The sequence below is a fragment of the Schistocerca serialis genome, chromosome 1 (assembly GCF_023864345.2).
Source record: "Schistocerca serialis cubense isolate TAMUIC-IGC-003099 chromosome 1, iqSchSeri2.2, whole genome shotgun sequence".
NCBI classification, from domain to species: Eukaryota; Metazoa; Arthropoda; class Insecta; order Orthoptera; family Acrididae; genus Schistocerca; species Schistocerca serialis.
This window is the reverse complement of record NC_064638.1, coordinates 858,398,595-858,409,876: the sequence shown is the minus strand read 5'-3', so window position 1 is coordinate 858,409,876 and position 11,282 is coordinate 858,398,595. Positions and strand designations below refer to the sequence as shown.

The window sequence follows — 11,282 nt, the reverse complement described above, 5'->3', positions numbered from 1 at the left end:
CTGCCACCCCTACAACCCAACAAACCAAGCATATCTGGGCCAACGAAGCGGTTAGCTGTAGTTTGTTGGCCTTCGTCGGCCTAGTGTGTACGCACCTATGATGGTGCATTGTTGCCGTACTCTTCCAGTAATTCGCTGTGGATCGTTGCATATTTGTTCCCCTTCAACAGCAGAAAACGAATCACCGCACGATACTCCACTTTATCTATGCCCTACGTTATTTTGTTTTGACTCCTCTAGCGACGTACTACGGTACTCTGGTGAGCAGATTTCGAAGCGTACTAGGGCTGCAGACATGTACCTGTAAAATAAACTAGAAATTAATTATGTAACTATATATTTTTGAGATGATAATCAAAACTACGGCTACCTGTTGCGTATCATTTGAAGCCCACTCTAAAAATTGCAGTTATGGGAAAAGAAGCAGCATGAGTTGGAATGTTCGACAAAGATGCAATAGCCAATCAAGTCGTAGTCGTAATGCTGATAGGCTGAGCTAACGACTTGTTAAACATTTTTAGGAAATATCCAAACGCTTAAAGTAGGCAATTGGAGCCTAAAGTTTCCTGGGTGGTAGAAACTCGTTTCTTGGCGGCATGTGGCATACAGATCATAGTGTACGTTTCTAGCAGTTTTAAATTTCCTTAACAGGTTCGCTGTCATCAATATGGAACTTTGAAGTTACTTAACAAGTACAGAAAGATATCGAGAAATAATAAATAGTCGCGTCCTGTTTTTTTTTTAACGCAGTGTTATTTCCCCATAACCTGATATTCGAAAGCGCCTGTATTTGCGATTTAGTGGCAGATGTTGTTATTGTACTGTCCAGTCATACCTGTCAATAGCCTCAACAACCACCTTTTGGAGCGCGGAGCGTTGCGAAACACGCAAGAAGAGAAATATGGAGCTTCTTGAAGGTACTGACAGGGATGTGGAGCCATGCCGATTACAGTGCTCTGGCCAGCTGCGCTAGGTTGAGGATCCACGGCGCTTACAGCTGGATCAACGTCGTCCCACAGATTCTTGACCAGTTTTAAATCTGGTGTGTTCGGTGCCCAGGAGAGTTCGGTAAACTCATCCTGCTGCTCTTCGAACCATGCATGTACACTGCGAGCCGTGTGACGCTTTGAATTGTCTTGATGGTAGCTACGGAGGCCCATCGTGCCGATGGAAAACAAACTGTACGTAGGGGTGGACGCGATCTCCATTGATAGGTGCGTACTTCACCCAGGGAATCCCACGAAAACATTCGACAGACTATAACATTCCCTCCTCCGGCCATGTCCCTGCTGTAGGGTGTTTGCTTTCAGACTTCTCACGCGGTACACGCCAACGGCCATCTGTTCGATGTACCATAAAACGCGATTCATTTGCAAACGCCGCGTGTCGCCGTTCACTGAACGTCCAGCTGTGGTATTGTTCAAATTGCAGTCTTAGTCGCCTGTGGACAACAGTCAGTACGGGTGCACGAAGCAGCCACCCGCTACGGAGGCACATACGTGGGAACATTCGCTGACCGGTCGTTGAGGAGACACTGTTGGTAGCCCCTTGGTTCATCTGTGCTGTCAGTTGCTCAACATTTGCAGGTCTACTCGCCAGTACACCTATCCGCAGCTGTCTATTGTCCGTGGTGTGCCGCAGTTCTTTCCGTGCCGATTTTGGATAGCGCCATTTTGCCATGGACGCTTTACTTGAACCACGGCGGCACACAACCGGTTTACAACGTTACTGAGTGGTTATTGCACGTTGATGCTGAACATAGGCGATGGTACTATTATTGTGAGTAGACTGTGTATATAGCGACAATCTTCTTCTATGGATGGATGGATGGAGAGGGTTGTATGGGCGCACGATGGCAAGGTCTTCAGCGCCCGCTCACTAACAGATTGAGACGGGTGTCTAGAAAAGACTCAGAACAGTATGATAAAGCAGAACGTAAAACACAGGTAACAAACTTGGAAATATGAGCCTACCCACACCGAAGCGTGGGGCAAAGCATGCCGCCAGCAGTAAAACATTGACAACACAGGAAGAAAGTGGTAGAGGGAGCTAAAACAATATAGCAGATGGAAGTGGCTGGCTGACCACAAGGAAAAAAGGGAGGAGCCAGCCACTTTCCAATACACTAAAACCTCCAGCCTAAAAGTTTAGCCCAGAGTCCAGACACATCACGAAACTTTAAAACGCTAGACACACACGTCTCGTCATTAGCTAAAACACAGGGCAGATCCCCATCAACTTGTGCTTCTGCCCTTGCATCACGGTATAAAATGCAGTCTGTTAAAATGTGACGGACAGAGATGTGCACACCACAAGCATCACAAAACGGAGAATCCTCCCGCCGTAATAGAAAGCTATGTGTGAGAGGACAGTGCCCAATCCGAAGACATGTGAGGGTCACTTCCTCCCGCCTGAGCAACCGGCAAGAGGAATGCCACGGCCGAGTTGTTGACTTCACCAACCGCAATTTATTGGCCGTCGCCGCCAGCCATTCTTCCTCCCACAATTCCATGCACTTCTTGTGTTGTGCAGAAATGATAAACTGCAAGGGAATAGGACACTGGATCACATCCTGCTCTCTGCAGGCCTCCTTGGCAGCCCGATCGGCCTATTCATTGCCCCATATTCCTACATGACCAGGCACCCAACAGAAGGACATCTCCTTACCCCGCCGTTGGAGCAAGTACAGTTGGTCATATATCAGCTGGACCATCTCCTCAGGTGGGTACAGATTGTGCAATGATTGTAAGGCACTAAGAGAATCGGACCAGAGGAGAAATCGATTGCCCCGAACACGATTCATCTGCTCCGGTACCTTCAGGATCGCGTGGAGCTCCGCTGCGAAAACGATATATTCATCAGGGAGGCGAATCCGGGTAATATCATCAGGGAACACTACAAAACAGCCAAGGAAATTCTCTTTTTTGGAGCCATCAGTGTTAAACGACGGTAAAACCGTGATGCACATCTAAAATATTAAAAAATTGAGATTGGAATGTAAAATCTGGTGTACTATCTTTCTTAAAATTAGTCAAATCTAAAATAAGTCTGGGTCTCCGGAGGAGCCAAGGTGGAAATCTGCTCCAACCGCGACGGTAAACACGATGACCAGCCATATCCATCGCAGAGAGGCAATCTTGTGCGCGAATCCCATATGGTTGCGGCGCTCGTTGCCGGTTATGAAATAGACGTGCCAGAGGAAACTGAGCAACAGTATGGTATGCAGGTGTGTATGGTGTGGACAAAGTTTTATACGCCTAGCGCACCATAAGTAACCGCCGCCGCCGCATGTGAAGTGACGGTTCACCAGCCTCTGCACAGAGGCTTGGTATGGGGCTAGTTCTGAATGCCCAGCCGAAGCCTTTCTTGATTCTTCTTCTAGTTTCCAGAGGTATTAATTTGGGGAAGTACATTTGTCCAAGAAATCGACTGGACTACGGTTTTAAATTGAAAATAATGCATGTTATTTCTACACCTACATCTGCATCCACTTACATACATATATGGCGTATGTCGGAGGGTACCGTATACCACTGCCACTCATGCCCTTTCCTGAAGCACATGGATCGAGAGAAAAACAACTGACTGTATGCTTTCGTACGAACCCTTACTTCTTCGTGGTTCTCAGTTGAGATGTCGGTTGGTGGCAGTAGTAGTGTGGAACTTAAATGGTTTGAATTTGTCTGACCATGTTTTATACTTTTGTCGCGAATCTGACTTGTATCGATTTGGAGATTATGTGGAGGCTTTCCGCGGCGCATAGTTTGCAGTTCTGCGAGAGGATTAGGAGGCCATCTGAATGGAATAAAATAGCTACATAGCTCGTATTAAAGAGTTGTGAGCATCCAAAATTGTCTCGTTTGTGGAAACGAGAACCCGCAGTCGTTGGGAGGTATAACCGCTATTCTTTGGTTTAAATTTTGTTTGCTCACAGTTCATTGTCAATATATATATATATGCTGCAGTTTACAGTGCATGACCATATATGTTACACGTAGGTATAATTGAAGGGGCCTCACACTGTTATAGTCTTCAGCCTCTATACTGCCTCCAATATACACAAAAAAAAGCTTAAAATGGCTCTGAGCACTATGGGACTTAACATCTGAGGTCATCAGTCCCCTAGAACGTAGAACTACTTAAACCTAACTAACGTAAGGACATCACACACATCCATGCCCGAGGCAGAATTCGAACCTGCGACCGTAGCGGTCGAGCGGTTCCAGACTGAAGCGCCTAGAAGCGCTCGGTCACACCGGCCGTCCCAATACACACAGTTATGGTGTAAGACACACATTTTTCACACAGAGTTGTGTAGCCTTTGCTCTGATTCAATTCTAAATCGTGGTGAAAGTAGTTTATATTCCTGATCAAATTTTTCACGAACTGGCTGCGCTGTTCACAAACTGTTTGATAATCAACTCACTCATTGTTCTATCGGAGGGCTAATTCTTTAGACTGTGTACTAACCATCTTATTGTGTGCTGCAGTGCGTTAATCAGCAATTGACCACTTGTACGGGAAATAATAACATGACTCGTTGGATAACATTAAACTGAGATTAACGGCGACTGTCTGCTTAGACATCGAGTGCCACATACCTCCGGAAACTTACCACTGGCTTGTAGAATTCATTCCAAATAGAGTTACTGCTGTTTGCATTCCATTTGAGGACCAACATGCTACTAATCAGGTTGTCATAACGTTTTGGCTCATCAATGTATCTAGTCATTATCGAATTCAGCGATGCGACAGGATGTTTACAACGGTGGATCTTTACTGAAGCTACTTCACAAATTAAGGTGTGCAAGGAACACACACAGGTAATGTTTCCTTCGACGATCGTGGTGTGAGTTACGTTGTATAGCAAAATCTCGTGTTTTATTCTTCTTTTCACCCTACAACACGTTAAGCACGGCGAAAGGTGTTAGAAGAGAGAACTCTTAGTACTTATGGGTAGCAAAGTGTCTAATAGTATATGCAGTGCTGGAGTCCTTTTGCTACGACAAAAAGTTAATATGATGATTCTTCACTCTCTGAGCGAAGATTCATACGGCGAACTATAAAACTGGTTTCTGATAAGAAGTATGCCGTATTTCAATTGAACAATGGGCAGGACACGGGACCACCAATTGGCAGATCGCGTGCATAGAGATATGAAGATTTGTATAATCATCAATCAGTTCACAAATCAAATGATTCCAAACTGTTTCGGAGTGTTTTTATAAACAGACTTTAAATATCTGAGTAAATTTCTAGCCTTTTGGGTCACGCCTATTGATCTTGCCAAGAGTACCTAGAATAATTCGTGAGGGACATAAATAATATTTCTCTCTGCGTATTTTAGATAACTGCTGAGATATCTTGAATCAGTTTCTGAATAATGGATCCGGTAGTTGCAGCCGTCATAAAGGTGAAAGGCCCCGAGAGATTGCCTTAGGCTCATCTGCTTGTTTAACTACATTTAAATATAGTATGATATTCCTCACTAGGAAGTCCACAATGGTTTTAGCGACCTAAATAGGAAATATCTTCTTTACTCGCAACTAACTGCCTAACTGGCAACCATTGGTCATTTTTCTTTAGTAATTGTGAATAATGTACGTAAAATGCAGGTGTTCCTTCTGTGGTTCTCGTTAGCAAGTGTCTAGCAGAATATTAAAGTACTGTGCAGCACATGTTAGTCCTGTATTTAGCCATATTTGTAATTTTTCCTTTAGGAATGGTCAGTTTCCTGAGCGATTAAAGAACTCAGTAGTAAAGCCGCTTTATAAAAAGGGGGAAAGGGATAATGTAGATAATTTTAGACCTATTGCTATGCCATCAGTGTTTGCAAAAGTTATTGAAAAAGCTGTGTATGTAAGGATAATTGATCATTTTATGTTACACGATTTGATATCAAATGCACATTTCGGCTTTAGAAGTCGTGTAACAACTGAAAATGCTATATTCTCTTTTCTCTGCGAGGTGCTGGATGGTCTAAACAAAAGGTTTCGAACTCTTGACATATTTTTTGATTTAACTAAAGCATATGACTGTGTTGATCACAAAATATTGTTCCATAAGTAGGACTGTAACGGAATACAGGAAGTAACTCACAATTGGTTCACCTCTTACTTTAGCAATAGGCAGGAAAAGGTCATTATTCACAATGATGATGACGGCTGTGATATGGGGTCTGAGTGGGGTATTGTCAAGTGCGGGGGGTGCCCCAGGGATCGGTGTTGGGGCCGCTCCTGTTCCTTATTTATGTAAATGATATGCCCTCTAGTCTTACGGGTAACTCTAAAATATTTCTGTTTGCTGATGACACTACCTTGGTAGTAAAGGACGTTGTGTGCAACATTGGCTCGGTTTCAAATAGAGCAGTACATGACCAAAGATCACGACTTCTAGAAAATAAACGTACGCTAAATCACAGTAAGACTAAGTTACTACAGTTTCTAACACACAATTCAACAAAACCTGATGTTTTAATTTCATAGAACGGGCATATGATTAGTGAAACTGGACAGTTCAAATTTCTAGGAGTTGAGATAGATGGTAAGCTGTCGTGGAAAGCCCACGTTCAGGATCTTAATACTGCCATTTTTACTGTTCGAACGGTATCAGAAGTGAGGGATCGTTCGACACGAAAATTAGTCTACTTTGCTTATTTTCATTCGCTTATGTCGTATGGTATTATATTTTGGGGTAACTATTCCCATTCTAAAAGGATATTTTTGGCTCAGAAACGAGCGGTTCGGGCAATAAGTGGTGTAAGTTCACGAACCTCTTTTCGACCCCTGTTCACGAGTCTGGGTATTTTGACATTGGCCTCTCAATATATATATTCCTTACTGTCATTTCTTGTTAACACCATTAGCTTACTCCCAAGAATAAGCAGCTTTCACTCAGTTCATACTCGGCAGAAATCAAACCTGCATTTGCATCGGACTTCCTTAACTCTTACGCAAAAATGCGTGCAGTACACTGCTGCATCCATTTTCATTAAGCTACCACTCGAATTAAAAAATCTTAGCAGTAATCCACACGCTTTCAAATCTAACCTGAAGAGATTCCTCATGGGTAACTCCTATTCTGCCGAGGAATTCCTTGAGAAATTAAGCTGATTCTTATTGTATTGTTGATTGCGTTTACCTAAACTTTTGGATTGACTTTTTTGGGTTCATAAACATTTATCTTTATCTGTTATTACTTTTATGTTGTAATTTCATGTACTGATACGTTCCATGACCTTGGAGATTTTTCTCCTCAATTTGGTCCAACGGAACTTGACGTGTAAATAAAAAATAAAAATAACTGGTGTCTTGTTAATGTTGTTCATTATGCTGAGACAGAGATTTGATGAGCTGAAACACAACAGTTGGGCTATACCTGTCGAATAGCACCAGTAGACTGCTGAGTAGTAATAAGAAAACGTGATTCTGCCTCGAGCAAACACAATTTTTCTTGCTTTGCTACCAGTTCATGTTTCGGAGAAGTTTTACGTTTTATATGTTGAACGCTGTTCAAAGAATTTATGCATTATGAAATTAATCAATTTTTTGAGATTATAGCATTTACATTACCACAACTATCGACAGAATTATTAACACGAAGAATAAATATATACCTTATTATTAAATATTGGTGTTCACAAGACTTTTTGGTATTTGGAGCACAGCTACAATTATTGCCTTCCAGTTCGTTACCTGCAATTAATAAGCGTTTATCATCGTTTCGTTACGTAATTTATCACAACTTTTTAAGACCTAATATGCTATTATCGCTTTTTTTCTTCTTTCTGTAACATTATTGTCGTTATATTGTGTTGTTTTATAACAAAGATTCGCTATTTTGCTTTTTGACTACCATTTTTAGGTTGCAGTAGTATTTTTCGAAAAATGTTTCCGAATGCATGCTGATTGTGATTAGGCTTTATGGAATCTTGATTGGAATGGGAGAGTAGGCAGTGTATGTAAATGTGTAGTTAGTTTTTTTAGATTTCGGATTTTTGTGCTCACTCATCTACAACATCAAAGCGGTTCACAAAACAGGTAGTTTATTCGAAAAATAAGAACTGAAAATTGGCTACAGAACAGCCAACTCCGTACAAAAGAAACTTAAACCAGCTAATACCGATACCGGCAAACGCAGCACACCTGGAATTTAGCAACTCATGTGTCAAGACTGCAACTCAAATTACACTGTAGAGATAGGTAGAAATTTCAACATCAAATACACTGACCAACGAAGGACACTAAAGAGTAACAACACTCATTCCAAGTTTTGTAGATGATCTCATGAACACGAAAGGCAGACTAACAGACACAAATACATATGTAAAAATTCTTAAATGTAGCAATAGCCCTCCACAGAAACTTATAATAGAAGAAAATTATGATATAAAAAAGGACAAAATGGAAGGAAATGAAGTGATGAATGGATACACAGCACTATGTAATGGAACACTGTTCTCAACTCTGAAGGAATTATCAGAAAACGAAGACACATAACACAAACACACGCACACACACACACACACACACACACACACACACACACAGAGAGAGAGAGAGAGAGAGAGAGAGAGAGAGAGAGAGAGTCCCCCACTCCACAGTGAAACAGTGTGTGTTAAGAAGATCAACTCAAACACTCTGCACAGGCACGAAAATGCGAGCTCTACGAAGAGAAGGTACACACACTTACATACATAGTCTGCTCCCCCGCTCTAATCAACATTTCATAAACAACAGTCACAATCAGCATACATTTTAACACTTTTTTCGAAAAGCAGTACTGTAACCAAAAAATGCTATTCAAATAGTAAAATACCAAATTTTTCTTACAAAATAACATAACGACAGTGGTGTTATCGAAAGAAAAAAACGATGTCATATTAGGCCATAAAAAGTTACAAGAAACTGTGCAAGAAAACAATGATAAACGCTTATTAATAGCAAATGACATACTGGAAGGCAGTAATTGTAGCTTTGAAGCAAATACCAAACAGACTTGTGAGCACCAATAGTCATTATTATTATAATAAGGCATATATTTGTTCTTCATGTTAATATTTCTATTATTACTTATGGTAATGTAAATTTATATCTCAAGAAACGCATACACATTCTTTCTGTATTTTTTTACAGATTATAAATAAAACTCATTGAAGAAGGAGAGTCTTCTCCGAAACATATATGCACAGTAAAACAAGAAAAAATGTGATTGTTCACGGCAGAATCACAATTCCTTATTACATATTGGGAAGCAAACACAGACTAGGAAAGAGCTTCAACAATAAAATTATTAGATTGCTGAGATTAATCTTTCCACATTAAGACCAGATAAGTGTATCACGTCCTCAATCTTCGAGGCACTGCTAAAGATTTTAGGGATTTAATGCCAAGACTTGAAACTTAGTGTGTTATCAGGAAATTTGTGCCAAAGTCTCTTGTGCCCTTACTGCTGGATTCGTATGCGTTAGCGACCTTGGTAACGGATTCAGGAACTTTCTGATCAATCAGACGAATGAAGAGTACTCCTACCATAGCCCCTAACATCAAAATTTTGTGTACAGCTCTAAGTGAGCATTGATCTTATTTTTCCATCTCCAATGGTCCACTGCTATCATTGTAACATCATAATTATGTTGGATACCCTAACTAGATTAATGGATTCGATATGAATCCCCCTGAACTTAAATAATACCATTGCTTCTTCAACCATTAAACGTATCTCTTTCCAGTGACGGATGTAGATGATACATTCTGTACTCACATTTATTTCCAGAATATTGCGGTGGTGGTTCCGTCTCAGTGGAAAAATCTTGCATGCATACTGAGTTCTCCAAAACCCCGGTTCGTTCCACCAACTCAGCACCCCAGTTGAAGATGTGACCGGAGTGCAACAAAAAATCTAGAACAGAGTATTTCATCAACCTGCTCATGCGAGCTTACTCGTGCTCACGCCTCAGCCGTGAGCAACGGGCTGATTCAAATAGTTCAACTGGCTCTGAGCACTGTTGGACTTAACTTCTGAGGTCATCAGTCCCCTAGAACTTAGAACTACTTAAACCTAACTAACCTAAGGACATTACACACATACATGCCTGAGGCAGGATTCGAACCTGCGACCGTAGTGGTCAGGCGGCTCCAGGATGAAGAACCTAGAACCGCTCAACCGGCCGGTTCACGGCGAGTAATGGAAGGGGAAGAGGATTGGAGGAGAGGAGAAATCGGAGTAAGGCAGCCCTTCACGAGAAACTATTGTCAACGAGTCTGTTCTAGGTTATAATGTTAGTCCTACGGAGATGTACAGCTTAGCGGTGACTACTTGATACCTTCCGTGGTAGATTTATTCCCTAGGGCTGTTGCATAGACGAGAAACGACAGTAAAAAGGAAACTTACATTTCTTTTTATTGATGAGGCGAAGAAGAAAGGGCAACTAAGTACGAAACAAAGTATTTCTTACGTTTGATGAGGCCTTGTGATGAAAGTCGTTTTCGGACGAAGTTCAAATCGACGTTAACTTGTATTGCGTGACTGTTTCCTTCACACGTTAAAAATAAAACACTGGATATCAATGAATACTACTTATTTTCAGAATGAGATTTTCACTCTGCAGCGGAGTGTGCGCTGATATGAAACTTCCTGGCAGATTAAAACTGTGTGCCCGACCGAGACTCGATCTCGGGACCTTTGCCTTTCGCGGGCAAGTGCTCTACCAACTCAGCTACCGAAGCACGACTCACGCCCGGTACTCACAGCTTTACTTCTGCCAGTACCTCGTCTCCTACCTTCCAAACTTTACAGAAGCTCTCCTGCGAACCTTGCAGAACTAGCACTCCTGAAAGAAAGGATATTGCGGAGACATGGCTTAGCCACAGCCTGGGGGATGTTTCCAGAATGCGATTTTCACTCTGCAGCGGAGTGTGCGCTGATATGAAACTTCCTGGCAGATTAAAACTGTGTGCCCGACCGAGACTCGAACTCGGGACCTTTGCCTTTCGCGGGCAAGTGCTCTACCAACTGAGCTATCGAAGCACGACTCACGCCCGCTACTCACAGCTTTACTTCTGCCAGTACCTCGCCTCCCACCTTCCAAACTTTACAGAAGCTCTCCTGCGAACCTTGCAGAACTAGCACTCCTGAAAGAAAGGATATTGCGGAGACATGGCTTAGCCACAGCCTGGGGGATGTTTCCAGAATGAGATTTTCACTCTGCAGCGGAGCGTGCGCTGATATGAAACTTCCTGGCAGATTCGAGTCTCGGTCGGGCACACAGTTTTTATCTGTCA

General features: G+C 42.1%; 1 non-coding gene across 1 annotated transcript; it reads right to left on the bottom strand.

Annotated features, from left to right (window-relative positions):
• Positions 1-10,954: 10,954 nt before the first annotated feature.
• Positions 10,955-11,029, bottom strand: Trnas-cga (transfer RNA serine (anticodon CGA)). Its single transcript has one exon. It is a non-coding gene; the product is annotated as a tRNA-Ser (tRNA).
• Positions 11,030-11,282: the final 253 nt, after the last annotated feature.